At 43.6% G+C, this 17,576-nt stretch overlaps 1 protein-coding gene and 1 pseudogene across 4 annotated transcripts in view; one reads left to right on the top strand and one right to left on the bottom strand.

Annotated features, from left to right (window-relative positions):
• ZNF609 (zinc finger protein 609) overlaps positions 1-17,576 on the bottom strand; it is a 240,999-nt gene that overhangs the window by 152,740 nt on the left and 70,683 nt on the right.
• LOC707691 (glyceraldehyde-3-phosphate dehydrogenase pseudogene) lies at positions 15,127-16,204 on the top strand (annotated as a pseudogene).

Genomic DNA, 17,576 nt, shown 5'->3' with positions numbered 1-17,576 from the left:
CGGGAGGGTGAGGTGGGAGGTTGGCTTGAGCCCAGGAGACGAAGGTTACAATGAGCCAAGATCATGCCACTGTACTCCAGTTTGGGTTACAGAGCTAGACCCTGTCTCAAAGAAGAAAAAAAAAATCCTGTATACCGCATACTCTTCTCATCATGCCAACCCCATTCCCCATCTTTTAACAAGTAGATCTGGTTGCAAAAGAAAGGTCTAAATGTAGAGACAGGAGAGACACAAAGGCTTCAAGAAAGAAGCAGGGTACTAGATTCATTTAATATTGCTAAATAGCCAGTCTTAATCTCTTTTATCTGCTTAACAGAATGGCAGAAATGACAGGTACATAGTTTTCTCATAATAGGGAAACCATTGCTTTCTGGAATTGTCCAGCATCTATGGGGCCACCTTGAAACACGCAGCACAACACCTACCTACAAATCGATGGTCTGACAGCAGAGGAGAAGGCACTGACTTGGAATCCAGAGACTGAATACCAAATGCCCTTTAACAATCAATGTATCTGCCCTGTATTCCTGGCTCATGGCTTTCATGCTAGATTGGTAAGAAGCAGTTTGCTTGCTGACAGCTTAGAGGAGTTAAGAGAAGGGATTAGTCCTGGTTTTCCTGTTGAAAGAACTCTGGACAGTCTGACAGTGACTGCTGGCTTTGGAAAGGCATTTCAGATAAGGCTGTAGAAGAAACCAGGTCTGCCTCATGAGCTACAATGAATGCTGCCTGTTGTTTCAACATAAAGGAAGGAGAACCAGCCTAGCAACTAACCTCAACATCATCTGTCTGGTTGACACTGTGAGCCAAAAAATTATTTTAATCACATTCTGCATAAATCTGCTTACCAAAAACTTTCAAACTTATAAAGCACATCAAATTATATTACAGCTCTGAAGTCCTTTCAAATTATTTGATTTTGCTGGGCTTTGGTTTTAATGATTATTACTTAAAATAAATGAGTCCAGTGCTCAAGTTGAAAACTTTTCTTAAGACAGAGTCTCACTATGTCACCCAGGCTCAGGGCAGTGGCATGATCTCAGCTCACTGCAACCTCCACCTCCCAAGTTCAAGCGATTCTCCTGCCTCAGCCTCCTGAGTAGCAGGGATTACAGGTGCACACCACCACGCCCAGCAAATACATTTTTGTATTTTGAAATAGAGATGGGGTTTCACCATGTCGGCCAGGCTGGTCTCAAACTCCTGACCTCAGGTGATCCGTCCTCCTTGGCCTCCAGTGTTGGGATTATACCTGTGAGCTACCGTGCCTGGCCTCAAAGTTGAAAAATTTTTTGCTGTATGGATTTTTTTTCTTTTTAACATAAATGAGAGTCAGTCAAAGAGCATTTATGGAACAGCTACTACCAGTGGTTGTGCTAAGTAACACTTAGCCTAAGGCAAAGACAACACAAGACCTGCCTTCAAAAAGATCTTCCAGTCTAGGTGGAAAAGAATTAGATCATATTGTACGGCGTGATAAATACTATGACACAAATATATATGAGGTTCTGGGAAACAAAAATTCATCAGAGTAAAACTTTGATTAATTCTTAAAAAAGAACTAGTTTTTTATATAAAAAGGCACAGAGGCTGAGCGTGGTGGCTTACGCCTGTAATCCTAGCACATTTTAAGGCTGAGGTGGGTGGATCACTTGAGGTCAGGAGTTCAAGACCAGCCTGGCCAACATAGTGAAACCCCATCTCTACTGAACATACAAATATTAGCCAGGCGTGGTGGCGGGTGCCGTAATCCCAGCTACTCAGGAGGCTGAAGCAGGAGAATCGTTTGAACCCAGAGATGGAGGTTGCAGTGAGCCGAGATTGCACCACTGCACTCCAGCCTGGGCAACAGAGAGAGGCTCCGTCTCAAAAAAAAAAAAAAAGAAAAGAAAAGAAAAAGAAAAGTAAAAAGCAAACAAAAAGACAGGGAAAGGTGTTCTAAGCAGAGAAAAAAGTATATATATGCAAAGGCACAATGATATGAAACAACAGAAAGTATAAACCCCCATGGCATGTCTAGGGAACTGCCATACTTTGGTATGGCTGAAATAAAGAATGAATGTTAGAAGATGAAATTAGAAAAAAAACCAGACTGGGATGGAATTCCGAAGGGCTGTGCGTCTGAAAATTAAGAGACTGGAATTTTTACATTTATTTTTAAATTTTTAAAATTTTACTTTAAGTTCTGGGATACATGTGCAGAACGTGCAGGTTTGTTACATAGGTATACATGTGCCATGGTGATTTGCTGCACCTATCAACCCATCATCTAGGTTTTAAGCCCCAGATGGATTAGATATTTTTCCTAATGCTCTCCCTCCCCTTGCCCCCAACCCCCTGACAGGCCCCAGTGTGTGATATTCCCCTCCCCGTGTCCATGTGTTCTCACTGGAACTGGAATTTAATCTACAATGTTATATGAATTTAATCCAGAATGTTTAGAAAGATAACCTGGCAGCAATGTAGAGAATGGACTGGAGAGATGCTAGACCAGAAGCCGGGAGACCAACCTGAATGATGTAGGTAAAAAGTGTTAAGGTCCAACTAAGGCAGAAAAAGTGGGGATGGAGAGAAGGAGAGTGGATATTGTTAAAAAGAAGAATCATCCGCAGGACATGTGACTTCTGAATAAGTGAAAAGCAGAGAGTCGGGACGGGCGCGGTGGCTCAAGCCTGTAATCCCAGCACTTTGGGAGGCCGAGACAGGCGGATCACGAGGTCAGGAGATTGAGACCATCCTGACTAACACGGTGAAACCCCATCTCTATTTAAAAAATTAGCCAGGCGTGGTGGTGGGCACCTGTAGTCCCAGTTACTCGGGAGGCTGAGGCAGGAAAATGGCGTGAACCCGGGAGGCGGAGCTTGCAGTGAGCTGAGATCCGGCCACTGCACTCCAGCCTGGGCCACACAGCCAGACTCCGTCTCCAAAAAAAAAAAAAAAAAAAAAAAAAGAAAAGAAAAGGAGAGAGTCTAAGATGATCTCTGTTTCAGCCTCAGCATTTCAGTGGTTGGTGCATTAAAGCATCAGCAAGATACGGAATATCACTAGACAATCAGGTTTAGGTTGAATGATAAAAACTTTAGATGCACTGATTAAAATATAGTATTATACTGTAGAGCACAGAAATTTGAAAGGTGACAATATTTAAATCGTATTTCAGTGTTAGAGTTGAAGTTCCATTTGATGATGAGAGAAAATAACACAGAGAAATCTTAAGTCAGGAAGGAAGTTCTAGAAAAAAGTGGCCTTGGAAGAAGTTATCATTTCTGCCTTTCTCCCTCACATTAACTACTTGAAAAATAATCCAAATGGATTCAGGCAAAATTATGTCTATAGTTTTGCCCAAGAGGCCCATAAATATTGTATGCAAAGTTCAAAGTTTGAGAAAAAATGGTTTTAGGTCATTTTCTAAGTTTCCTTACTCTCACACAACATAAAAATATCTACTGGTTTTAGGTTCAACTTTCTCAGAAATACCTACTCTGTGTGTGTGTGTATATGTGTGTGTGTGTGTGTGTGAGATGGGGGTCTCCCTATGTTGCCCAGACTGGTCTCAAACTCCTGGCATCAGCCTCCCTGAATAGCTGGAATTACAGGTCTATACTACCACGCCCAACTCAACCTAATTTTTAAAGGGAAGAAACAGATCCACTGAAAAGAAAGGGAAGGAAGAGAAAGGAAAAAATGGACCCATTAAAGTTTCAGTTAAGTAAATTATAGAAGCCAAAAGGCAAGGGCAAGAGAAGGAATTCTACTTGAATAACAATTCCTTTTCTATAAAATCAGTTATAGTCCCACTGTAATTCACTAGCAAGCGTTCTACTCTGCCAATTATTCTCTTTTCAGAAAAATGCAATTCTCTTCTGCTTTTCCATATTTCCTATTTGATGGAGAAGATGAAGGAAACAAAGATGGATTCTGCTTTGCTGTTAGACACAAAAGTTTTTTTTGTTTTGTTTTGTTTTTGAGATGGAGTCTCACTCTGTGGCCAGGCTAGAGTGCAGTGGCACAATCTCGGCTCACTGCAACCTCTGCCTCTCGGATTCAAGCGATTTTCCTGCCTCAGCCTCTCGAGTAGCTGGGACTACAGGTGCACGCCACCATGCCCAGCTAATTTTTGTATTTTTAGTAGAGATGGTGTTTCACCATGTTGACCAGGATGGTCTCCATCTCTTGACCTCATGATCTGACCACCTCGGCCTCCTCCCAAAGTGCTGGGATTACAGGCGTGAGCCACCGCGCCCGGCCAGACACAAAAGTTATTTTAATCTACATTTCAAAAACCTATCTGTGGCCGGGCACGGTGGCTCATGCCTGTAATCCCAGCACTTTGGGAGGCCAAGGCGTGCAGATCACGAGGTAAGGGGTTCAAGACCAGCCTGGTCAACATGGTGAAACTCCATCTCCACTAAAAATACAAAAATTAGCTGGGCACAGTGGCACGTGCCTGTAGTCCCAGCTACTTGGGAGGCTAAACCAGGAGACTCACTTGAACCCTGGAGGCGGAGGTTGCAGTGAGTCGGGATGGCACCACTACACTCCAACCTGGATGACAGAGTGAGACTCTGTATCAAACAAAAACAAAAAAACAAAAAACAAAACACACAAAAAAACCTATCTGTATCAAAAGATTCATGACCTAATCTGGATTACTAAACACAAAGCCATCAGCAACTTAGAAAAAGAAAAGTAGTTACTGTTGGTGTTTCATTGCTTTAAACTTGAGTTTCCTCTTTTGACCAGCCTCCCCACATCTCTCTCCCCACTTGCCCTCAAATGGCAAACTCCTGCCTACTCCTTTCTCTCCAAGAATATGCTGTGGGGAAGAAAAGATGAAGGTGGGGAAGATGGGAGAAAAGAATCCTAACATAAAGTATACAAGATACACAACAGGCTAACATCATAAACCACCTAGAATAAAACTGTTAGCCAGGTGAGCTAGTTCACACCTGTAATCCTACCACTTTGGGAGGTGTGGCAAGAGGATCACGTGAGCCCAAGAATGCGAGACCAGCCTGGGCAAGATGGTGGGACCCTATCTCTACAAAAATAAAGAAAATAGGCTGGGCATGGTGGCTCAGGTCTGTAATCCTAGCACTTTGGGAGGCCAGGGCGGGCTGATCATCTGGGGTCAGGAGTTTGAGACCAGCCTGGCCAACATGGCGAAACCCGTCACTACTAAAAATATAAAAATTAGGCAGGCAGGCTGGGCGTAGTGACTCAAGCCTGTAATTGCAGCACTTTGGGAGACTGAGGCGGATGGTCAGGAGTTTGAGACCAGCCTGGACAATATAGTGAAACACTGTCTCTACTAACAATACAAAAATTAGCCGGGAATGGTGGCAGGCGCCTGTAATCCCACCTACTCCGAAGGCTGAGGCAGGATAATCACTTGAACCCGGGAGGCAGAGGTTGCAGTGAGCTGCGATTGTGCCACTGCACTCCAGCCTGGGTGACAGAGTGAGACTCTGTCTCAAAAATAAAAAAAATTGGCCAGGCTCGGGGGCTCACGCCTGTAATCCCAGCACTTTGGGAGGCTGAGGCAGGTGGATCACAAGGTCAGGAGATCGAGACCATCCTGGCTAACACAGTGAAACCCCGTCTCTACTAAAAATACAAAAAAATTAGCAAGGCGTGGTGGCGGCCGCCTATGGTCCCAGCTACTCGGGAGGCTGACGCAGGAGAATGGCGTGAACCCGGGAGGCGGAGCTTGCGGTGAGTCGAGACAGTGCCACTGCATTCCAGCCTGGGCGACAGAGACTCCGTCTCATAAATAAATAAATAAATAAGGCAGGCATGGTGGCAGGCGCCTATAGTCTCAGCTACTTGGGAGGCTGAGGCAGGAGAATCACTTGAACCTGGGAGGTGGAGGTTGCAGTGAGCCAAGATGACCACACTGCAGTGAGCCGAGATCATGCCACTGCACTCCAGCCTGGGTGACAGAGCAAGACTCTATCTCAAAAGAAAAATATACAAAAACCAGTCAGGCATGGTGGTGCATGCCCGTAGTCCCAGCTACTCAGGAGGCTGAAGCAGGAGGATTGACTGAGCCCAGGAATTCAAGGCTGCAGTGAACTATGATCACATCACTGCACTCTAGCCTGGGTGACAGATCTGTATAAAAAAATAAAACCAGCCGGGCGCGGTGGCTCACGCCTGTAATCCCAGCACTTTGGGAGGCCGAGGCGGGCGGATCACAAGGTCAGGAGATCGAGACCACGGTGAAACCCCGTCTCTACTAAAAATACAAAAAATTAGCCGGGCACGGTTGTGGGCGCCTGTAGTCCCAGCTACTCGGGAGGCTGAGGCAGGAGAATGGCGTGAACCCGGGAGGCGGAGCTTGCAGTGAGCCGAGATCGCGCCACTGCACTCCAGCCTGGGAGACAGAGCGAGACTCTGTCTCAAAAAAAAATAAATAAATAAATAAATAAAAAATAAAATAAAAAAAAAAAATAATAAAACCAGCCTGGTGCAGTGGCTCACGCCTGTAATCTCAGCACTTTGGGAGGTCAAGGCGGTGAATCACTTGAGGTCAGGAGTTCAAGACCAGCCTGACTAACATGGAGAAACCCCGTCTCTACTAAAAATACAAAATTAGCCAGGCGTGATGGTGCATGCCTGTAATCCCAGCTACTTAGGAGGCTGAGGCAGAAGAATCGCTTGAACCTAGGAGGCGGAGGTTGCAGTGAGCCAAGATCGCCCCACTGAACCCCAGCCTGGGCAACAAGAGCAAAACTCCATCTCAAAAAAATAAAAATAAAAAATAAATAAAACCAAACAAAAATCCTCACTTTACAGATAATATTTTTAAAAACCAAACTCTTTGGCTTCTGCCTATAGACAAATTTACTAATACATTCTATGATGAGCCAAATTTACAAATAAACTGTATAATAAACCAGTCTATAAACTAAAGCAAAAGCCTCAAACATTTTGGTGGAGAATAATTATTTTACACTTCTCAAAAGCTTAAAATGCCAGGATGGTAACGGTTTGTGACAATCAAGTCTCTTAGCAACTGACTTTTTGATTTAGCAGCAGACCCCAATATATTATTTGAAGATCTTATCACTACAAAGAAATATTTTTGAGGGAAATCTAATCCATCTAAAAATTTTTTTCACCTCCTAATGCAACAAAGGAAAGAGATTAACCTAATTAGAACAATATCCTAGGATATACATTTTCAATGAAGACAGTGCTCCTAAGGGGGCAAAACAATCATATTACAGTTTGTGTTCTGCCAAAGGGTCACAGTATATAAACACTTCTTTTTTCTATGTAAATTTTTGCGTCCAGTTTTTCTATAAACCTGTTCCACATGCTCCAGCCATTAATTTCCCCTTTATTTATATCACTTATCTGTGTTAGATAAGCTATCGCATTTCTGTGTAATACAGTTCTAGTATTTCTTTTTCTTTTTTTTAGATGGAGTCTCACTCTGTTTTTGTTTTTTCTTTTCTTTTTTTTTTTTTTTTGAGACGGAGTTTCGCTCTTGTTGCCCAGGCTGGAATGCAATGGCGCGACCTCCCGCTCACTGCAACCTCCGCCTCCCAAGTTCAAGCCATTCTCCTGCCTCAGCCTCTGGAGTAGCTGGGATTACAGGCATGTGCCACCACCCCAGCTATTTTTGTATTTTTAGTACAGATGAGGTTTCTCCATGTTGGTAGGAGTGGTCTCGAACTCCGAACCTCAGGTGATCCACCCACCTCGGCCTCCCAAAGTGCTGGGATTACAGGCGTGAGCCACCACGCCCGGCGAGTCTCACTCTGTTACCCAGGCTGGAATGCAGTGGCGCGATCTCGACTCACTGCAACCTCCGCCTCCCAGGTTCAAGCGATTCTCCTGCCCCAGCCTCCTAAGTAGCTGGGATTACAAGTGCCCACCACCACACCTGGCTAATTTTTATATTTTCAGTAGAGATGGGGTTTCGCCATGTTGGCCAGGCTGGTCTCAAACTCCTGACCTCAGGTGATCCGCCCACCTTGGTCTCCCAAAGTGCTGGGATTACAGGCGTGAGCCACTGCACCTGGCCCCCCCGCCCCCCCCCTTTTTTTTTTGGAGACAGAGTCTCTCTCTGTCACCCAGGCTGGAGTGCAGTGACACAATTTGGACTCACTGCAGCCTTAACCTTCCAGGTGCAAGCAATCCTGCCACCTCAGCCCCCAGAGTAGCTGGGACTACGAGTGCATGCCACCTTGCATGCCAGCTAATTCTTTTTTGGCGGGGGGTTAGAATTTTAGTAGAGACAAGGTCTTGCTAGGTTGCCCAGGCTGGTCTCAAACTCCTTAGCTCTAGTGATCCTCCTGCTTCGGCCTCCCAAAGTGCTGGAATTACAGACATGAGCCACTGAGCCTGGCCAGTTCTAGTATTTCATTAAGTTCTGTCTCCCTGGTAAGATGGTGCACTTCTTTAATATGTATTGTGGTTTTTACTCTCAAAATTCAGAAACTATATAACTCAAGGTCCCTAGTTGCATACAGAAACCAACCCTAGCTGATTCAAGCAAAAGATGAAAGGTTAGTAGTGGGTGACTCACTGAATCCCAGGAAGTCTGGAGAATCAGGCTCAGAAAACAAGCAAGAACAGGAAGAGGCTATACAGTCATAAATCACTTGTAAAATCATGCCATAGGCTGGGCACAGGGGTTCATGCCTATAATCCCAACACTTTGGGAGGCTGAGATGAGAGGGTCACTGCAGGCCAGGAGTTCAACACCAGCCTGGGCAACATAGCAAGACCCCGTCTCAACAAACAAATTAAAAAATTAGCCAGGTGTAGTGGCATGTGCCTGTAGTCCTAGCTACTCATGAGGCTGAGGCAGGAGGACAGCTTGAGCCCAGGAGTTCAAAGCTGCAATGAGCTATGATAGTGCCACTGCACTCCAGCCTGTGCCACAGAGTGAGACCCTGTCTCTAAAAAATATATATTTTTAAAAAATCACTCAGTTAGAAAATAGTGAGTCTATTCCAGTGGCAAAAGAAAAAAATTAATGAAAAAAATAAAAATGAAAAAAAAAAAAAAAGAAAGTGGGCAAAAGACATCCAGAGATGATTCACTGAAGAGAATACACAGGTAATAAACAAGCGCATGAAAATAACTTGAACACTGTTAATCATTAGAGAAATGCAAATTAAAACCACGATGAGGCACCATTACACACCTGCCAGGATAGCTAAAATAAAAAATAGAGATAAAGTAAATATTGGCAAGGTTGCAAAGAAACTAGATTTCTCACACATTGCTGGTGGTAATGTAAAATGGTACAGCCACTCTGAAAACCAGTTTCTTAAAAAACTAAACACAATTACCATATAACCCAGCAACTGCACTCTTGGGCATTTGTCCCAGAGAAATGGAAACTTATATTCAAACACACACAAAAACCTGTATATAAATGTGCATTGCCATTTTTTTTTCATAATAGTCCCAAACTGGAAACAGCCCAGCTGACCTCCAACAAGTAAATGGTAAAACGAACTGTGGTACATCCATACCATGGAATACTACTGTTCAGCAACAAAAAGGAATGAACTATTGATACATGCAACAACCTGGATGAATCTCCAGAAAATTACGCTGATTGAAAAAGCCAATCCCAGAAGGTTACATATGGTATGATTCAATTTATACAATAACATTTTTGTCCAGGTTCATGACTGTAATCCCAGTGCTATGAGAGGTCGAAGCAGGATAATCATTTGAGGCCAGGAGTTCCAGACCAGCCTGGACAACATAGGGAGACCTCATATCTACCAAATATTATAAAAATTAGTCAGGGGTAGTGGCGTGCGCCTAGCTACTCAGGAGGTTGAAGCAGGAGGATAGTTTGAGCCTAGAAGTTCAAGGTTACTGTAAACTATGATCACATCACTGCACTGAAGCCTGGGTGACAGACCCTGTTTCACTTTACGTATATAAATATTTATATATGTATATATAAATATATGTATATATAAATAACAGGGTTTTTTTTTTTTTTTTTTTTTGAGACGGAGTTTCACTCTGTCACCCAAACTGAAGTGCAGAGTACAATGGCATGATCTTAGCTCACTGCAACCTCTGTCTCCCAGGTTCAAGCAATTCTCCTGCCTTAGCTTCCCGAGTAGCTGGGATTACAGGCGCACGCCACCATGCCCGGCTAATTTTTGTATTTTTGGTGGAGACGGTGTTTCACCATGTTGGGAAGGCTGGTCTCAATCTTATGACCTCAAGTGATCCACCCACCTTGGCCTCCCAAAGTGCTGGGATTACAGGTGTGAGCCACTGCGCCCAGCCTAAATAACAGTTTTTATGTAACAAAATTTTTGAAATGGAGAACAGGTTAGTGGTTACAATTAGGGATGGAGGTGGGAAAATACTGTATTCACATGTGCAGGGAAAGTGGGTATGGTATAAAAAAGTTAACACGGCCAGGCGCTGTGGCTCAAGCCTGTAATCCCAGCACTTTGGGAGGCCGAGGTGGGCGGATCACCTGAAGTCAAGAGTTCGAGGCCAGCCTGGCCAACATGGTGAAACCCCATCTTTACTAAAAATACAAAAATTAGCCAGGCGTGGTGACGAATGCCTACAATCCCAGCTACTCAGGAGGCTGAGGTAGGAGAATCACTTGAACCCGGGAGGCAGAGGTTGCGGCGAGCTGAGATTGTGCCATTGCACTCCAGCCTGGGCAACAAGAGTGAAACTCCGTCTCAAAGAAAAAAAAAAAAGGTTAATAACAGTGATTGCTGTGTTAATGGAACTGTCCAGTCTTGACAGTGGTGTGGATACAAAAACCTACACGTGATATAAAATTGTATAGAAACAACCACACATACACAGACATGAACAAGCAAAACAAGGCAAATCTGAGTAAGATTGGTGGACTGTATCAATACCAATATTCTGGTTGTTATACTAGTTTTGGGAAATGTTGCTATTGCAGGAAATTGGGTAAAATGTACAAGGGATCTCTCTGTATTGTTTTATAAAACTACATGTGATTCTACAGTTATCTCAATGAAACTGTCAATTGAAAGCAAACAAGAAAAATGGCAGACAAGAAAACAGTTGCAATAAATAGAGTAGACAAAAACCACACTAACACAATAAAGAATTTTAAAAGACTTAAACCCACAAGTAGGGGGATGAACTAAAGAGGAGACAACAATATTTTGGAACTTGGAAAGCAAACGAAGTAAGGATAACTGACTAAGCAAACCTAAGAATGCTATATTGAATTATAAGCATGCAATAGAAAAAAACTTTGAACTATACCAATCAACACTACAGAATCTTCTCCTAAAATCTTAGTAACTGGCAGTACCAGATGACTCAAGATGTGAAACTGATGATTTAGGATGAATAACACTGATTGAAAACTATATAAGAAGCAATTATGGCTGGGCACAGTGGCTCATGCCTGTAATCCCAGTACTTTGTGGGGGTTGAGACGGGAAGGTGGCTTGAGCCCATGAGTTCGAGACCAGCCTGGACAACATGATGAAAGCCCATCTTTACTAAAAATACAAACATTAGCCAGGTGTGGTGGCAAACATCTGTGGCCCCAGCTACTCAGGAGGCTGAGGCAGGAAGATCGCTTAAACGTGGGAGGTAGAGGTTGCAGTCAGCCAAGATCACACCACTGCACTCCAGCCTTGGTGATAGAGTGAGACTCTATTTAAAAAAAAAAAAAAAAGCAGCAATTATTTATTTAATTCCTTTTCTCACTCAGATACCACCCCCGACCCAAAAAACGAGAGAGGCTAGTTTCTCAAATAGAGGATCTCTGGACCAGGGTGCTCCAGACATAGTGGAGGACATGAGTACCATACCTAAAATAAGGAGATTAAATGTGGATTTAAACATACTGAATGCTGAAGGCTGAAGCCCTAGTCCTCTTTTTCACCTAGCTCAAAGAAATCTTTACTCTCCAGGAGGATTGGAAGAGGCTTGTTATTTTTCTAAGAAATCTGGTAAGCCTATGAGGAAACACCTAAAGATCTTGACATCTGGGGTTTCCCAACTTAACAGTCATCTCGCTGTGAAGCTCACCATAAATATGTCCTGCAAATGCACTCACAGCTTCAAATATAACTTTCAGCGCTCCATCTTAAAGATGTTTAAAACATGAGCAGACAACCAAGCACTACCAGACATTTGAGGAATGCCTCTAACAAAAAAGATGGAGAACAAACCAGCATTTCATAAATCAGTTAACTGAGGCTCACATCAGCTAAAAATGAGATTAGTATTTACCATTTTGCACAGTTCATTCATATGTTTAATAAATATTTATTGGGTCAGGTACTATTATAGGTGCTTGGGAAACAAAGATTCACAAAGCAAAACAAAACAAAACAAAATCTCTGCCCTGGTAGAGCTTACATTCTAGCAGACAGATAATAAACAATAAGCATAATAAAGTATACAAATAGTAAACTAAAAAGATTAGTGCTTCGAGAAAAAATAATGGGACAGGATAAAAGGAGGGTACAGAGGTGGTTGCCAATTTCAAATAGGTTGACATTTGAATGAATACTTGAGAGAGATGAGGGAGTTGGCCATGCTACGTACTTATCTGTGAAAAAATAATTCTAGTAGCCAGAACCTTCGATGTAAGAGACCCAAGGCAAGAGAAGCTGCATTTCAAGGAACAGCAGAATCCAGTATGGCTGGAGGGGCATGAGAGTAGGGAGAAATAGGAGATAAGGCCACAGAGGTATGGCAGAGAGAAGCATAGATCATGTGGATCATTGACTTTTTCTCTGAATGAAATTAACAGCCAGTGGAGGGTTCTGAGCAAAGAAGTGATAATGGACAAGTTTCAAAGAATTATTTTGGCTGCTGTGCTAAGAAGAGACTATATGGAAGCAAGGGACATAAGTAAGAAAGAGAGAGGATGGAATTTCTCAAAATGTTAGAGTTGACAATGGTGTTGGAAGTAATTTTTTCCCAAGTCTTTCCCCACAACATTGAATTTTCCAAGGTCATGTGTTAAAGTCTGAAATAAGGCTGGGAACAATGGCTCACATTTGTAATCCCAGCACTTTGGGAGGCTGAGGTGGGAGGCTCTTGAGCTCAGGAGTTTAAGATCAGCCTGGGCAACACAGGGAGACCCTGTCTCTACAAAAAAATAGAAAAAATTAGCTGGACATGGTAGCTCACATCTGTAGTCCCAGTTACTTGGGAGGCTGAGGTAGAAGGATCACTTGAACCCGGGGGGCAGAGGTTGCAGTGAGTCATGATTGTCGCGACTGAACTGCAGCCTGGGTGACACAGCAAGACTGTCTCAAATAATAATAATAATAATAATAATAATAATAATAATAATAATGATGATGATGATGTCTGGAATAATCCACTTTGCATTTGTGTAGCCTTTTCAGTGTTTTTACGTTTATCATCTCATCTTGTATTCAGCAATTCTCTGGGCAGTTCATAGGGCAGCTGATAACTGACATTCATTTGGCCAAAATAGCTGGCCAAAATTAGGGATCAGGTCTAGAATATCCTCTCTCAGTACTTAATATAAAGCTATTGACTACATAGGGAGTGAATGTGCCATCATGCCCATAATATCACAAAGTGCTAAATAACCTAAGTAATTCAAGTAATGGAAATAACTCATTTCTGCTGATCTAATTCCATGGTCCCACAGGAGAGCCATAGCTATTAAACGCAGTACATGTATGTTAAGTGGAATGATATACATTACAAATTAGGAAAAAGACTAATTCTGAGGCAAATAGGAAAGAGTGATTTTGGGCCGGGCGTGGTAGCTCACGCCTGTAATCCCAGCACTTTGGGAGGCCGAGGTGGGTGGATCACGAGGTCAGGAGATCGAGACCGTCCTGGCTAACATGGTGAAACCCCGTCTCTACTAAAAATACAAAAAAAATTAGCCTGGCGTGGTGGTGACAGGCGCCTGTAGTCCCAGCTACTCAGGAGGCTGTGGCAGGAGAATGGCGTGAACCCAGGAGGCGGAGCTTGCAGTGAGCTGAGATCCAGCCACTGCACTCCAGCCTGGGCGAAAGAGCGAGACTCTGTTTCAAAAAAAAAAAAAAGAGTGATTTTGTTCCACATGATATTGTGAGCTCAGGTCTCTTTTTCCCCTCTTCTTTCATTCCTAGCGAAGTCTCATCCTGCAAAGTCTTTCTCAGATTTGAAAGCAGCTGATAAACAACTGATTCCCATAAGATGACTGTTGATAATAGCTCAAAGTATTACTTCTCTCTAGGGGTATGTGTACTTTAATAAGAAAACTCAAAACCTTCAATTCCAAAGGAATTGCAGTCAAGTTAGCAGGGAATATTATACTAAAGAAGACCTCTTGGCACTTACTCAAATCCCATTAAATAAATTCAAACTCAGCAACTATTTATTGTTATCTATCATACTATCAGTCACAAAGATAAGACATAGTTCTTGCCCTTAAGATGCTAAGAATGGAAGAAGACCACACAGAAAATACTAGCTTTTGTTTACTGAATACCGACTAAATATTAGGCATTGAGCTAACTACTTTCCATGGGCAGTAAGTATCAAGTATTATACTTAGCACAGTGATTAGCAAATAATTTATGTTCAATATATTGTAGCCATGATAGTATAATTATAACCTTTGTAATTGCATTTAATCTTCACTTCTGCTCTATAAAGTAGTTATCAGTGTTACTTTACAGATAAAAGGAAACTGAGGCCCAGAGGCTAGGTAATATGCTCAAGGCCATACAGCTATTAGGAGCCAGGATTCAGGCCCAGCACCATGGCTCATGCCTATAATCCCAGCACTTTGAGAGGCAAGCGTATCACTTGAGGTCAGGAGTTTGAGACCAGCCTGGCCAACATGATGAAACCCCATCTCCATCAAAAAATTCAATAATTAGCCAGGCACGGCGACATGCACCTGTAGTCCCAGCTACTCGGGAGGCTGAGGTGGGAGAACCACTTGAACCTGGGAGGCAAACCCTGTCTCTACTAAAAATACAAAATTATCCAGGAGTGGTGGCGCATGTCTGTAATCCCAGCTACGCAGGAGGCTGAGGCAGGAGAATCACTCGAACCCAGGAGGCAGAGGTTGTGGTGAGCTGAGATTATGCCATTGCACTCCAGCCTGGGTAACGAGCGAAACTCCATCTCAAAAAAGTCTCTGCTCCTCCTGTTCGGCAGACAGCCGCATATTCTCTTGCATTGGCAGCGCATCCCTGTGACACCATGGGGAAGGTGAAGGTTGGAGTCAACGGATTTGGTTGTACTGGGTGCCTGCCTGGTGCACCAGGACTGATTGTAAGTCTGGTAAAGTGGATATTGTTGCCATCAATGACCCCTTCATTGACCTCAACTACATGGTCTACATATTCCTGTATGATTGTACACATGGCAAATTCCATGGCACTGTCAAGGCTGAGAACGGGACTCTTGTCATCAATAGAAATCCCATCATCTTCCAGAAGTGAGATCCCTCCAAAATCACATGGGGCGATGCTAGTGCTGAGTACATCGTGGAGTCCACTGGTGTCTTCACCAGCATGGAGAAGGCTGGGGCTCACTTGCAGCGGGGAGCCAAAAGGGTCAACATCTCTGTCCCCTCTGTTGACGCCCCCATGTTTGTGATGTGCACGAACCATGGCAAGTATGACAACAGCCTCAAGATCGTCAGCAATGCCTCCTGCATCACCAACTGCTTAGCGCCCCTGGCCAAGGTCATCCATAACAACTTTGGTATCATAGAAGGATTCATGACCACAGTCCACGCCATCACTGCCACCCAGAAGACTGTAAATGGCCCCTCTGGGAAACTGTCGCGTGACGGCTGCAGGGCTCTCCAGGACCTCATCCCTGTCTCTACTGGCACTGCCAAGGTTGTGGGTAAGGTCATCCCTGAGGTGAACGGGAAGCTCACTGGCATGGCCTTCCATGTCCCCATTGCCAATGTGTCAGTGGTGGACCTGACCTGTTGTCTGGAAAAACCTGCCAATATGATGACATCAAGAAGGTGGTGAAGTAGGCATCAGAGGGCCCCCTCAAGGGCATCCTGGGCTACACTGAGCACCAGGTGGTCTCCTCCAACTTCAACAGTGACACCCACTCTTCTACCTTTGATGCTGGGGCTGCCATTGCCCTCAACGACCGCTCTGTCAAGCTAATTTCCTGGTATGACAATGAATTTGGCTATAGCAACAGGGTGGTGCACCTCATGGCCCACATTGCCTCCAAGGAGTAAGAACCCTGGACCACCAGCCCAGCGAGAGCACGAGAGGAAGAGAGAGGCACTCACTGCTGGGGAGTCCCTGCCGCAATCAGTCCCCTACCAGACTGAATCTCCCCTCCTCACAGTTTCCATGCAGACCCCTTGGAGAGGGAGGGGCCTAGGGAGCCCTACCTTGTCATGTACCATCAATAAAGTCCCCTGTGCTCAGCAAAAAAAAAAAAACAAAACAAACAACAACAAAACAAGAAACAAAACAATAAAAAACCCCACAAAAAATTAAAAATAGTAATAATAAAAATTGTTTTAAAAACACCCACCAATAAAAAAGAGCCAGGATTCTGGATCATGAGGTCAGGAGGTCAAGACCAGCCTGGCTAATATGGTGAAACCCCGTCTCTACTAAAAAATTCAAAAATTAGCCGGGCGCGGTGGCAAGCACCTGTAGTCCCAGCTACTCGGGAAGCTGAGGCAGCAGAATCGCTTGAACCCAGGAGGCGGAGTCGCAGTGAGCCAAGATCACGCCATCGCACTCCAGCCTGGGCAACAGAGTGAGATAGGAGCCTCACTCTGTGGAGCCAGGATTCAAACTCAGGCCTGTATACTTCTATAATTTGTGCTATTAACCCCTATATAATATTCAATATTTCTATAAAATTAATAGGTGTTTAATTTCATTTGGAAGTTTAAGGAACTGGCTAACAAGAATATGCTGTAAAGAGAAAGTGATATTTAAGTTGGATCCTGAATGACATGTGGGAAAGAAAGGGGGTAAGAGTAGAGTTTGGTCCACGTTAAAAATGATGAGGGTCTCAACAAAGGAAGTGGCAACAAGTATAAAGAGGGGAAGTTACAAGAGACAAGCAGGAGATAATCTCTTAAAGAACCTTTGTGATGTACTAGATGTGAGCAGTGAGGGAAAGGTATCAAGGATGACTCACAAGTTTCTAGTTTGGGTGACTGGGTAGAAGTATTCCCACTACTAAAATTGAGAAAGTACTAGAGAAAGGAATGGAGACAGGAGGACTTTAGGGACAAATTATGACTTTTCTTTGAACTTTGTGAATTTGAAGTACATTTGGGACAAGTAAGCAAGGAAATCTGTTAGGCAACTGGAAATCATGGTCAAATTTAGGAAAGATGTCAGGGCAGGGAATGGATATTTGGGAGTCACTGCTATACCTACAGTAGTTTGAAATAATAATTGTGTAAGAGACTGACACATAGGTAGTACTCATGCTATCTTACGTGTATGGCTGGTCTTAACACTGAGAATATACTGAACTCTGAAAATAAGCAGGGCTGTAACATGTCCCCACAAATCAACATATGCCCAACACCTCCATCTTTACAGAAAAAAAAGAAAAGAAAAGTGTTGGGAATGGAG

Source organism: Macaca mulatta, chromosome 7 (genome assembly GCF_049350105.2).
Source record: "Macaca mulatta isolate MMU2019108-1 chromosome 7, T2T-MMU8v2.0, whole genome shotgun sequence".
Taxonomy (NCBI): Eukaryota; Metazoa; Chordata; class Mammalia; order Primates; family Cercopithecidae; genus Macaca; species Macaca mulatta.
Note: the sequence above shows the minus strand (reverse complement) of the source record. Positions and strands in the feature narration are given on the sequence as shown.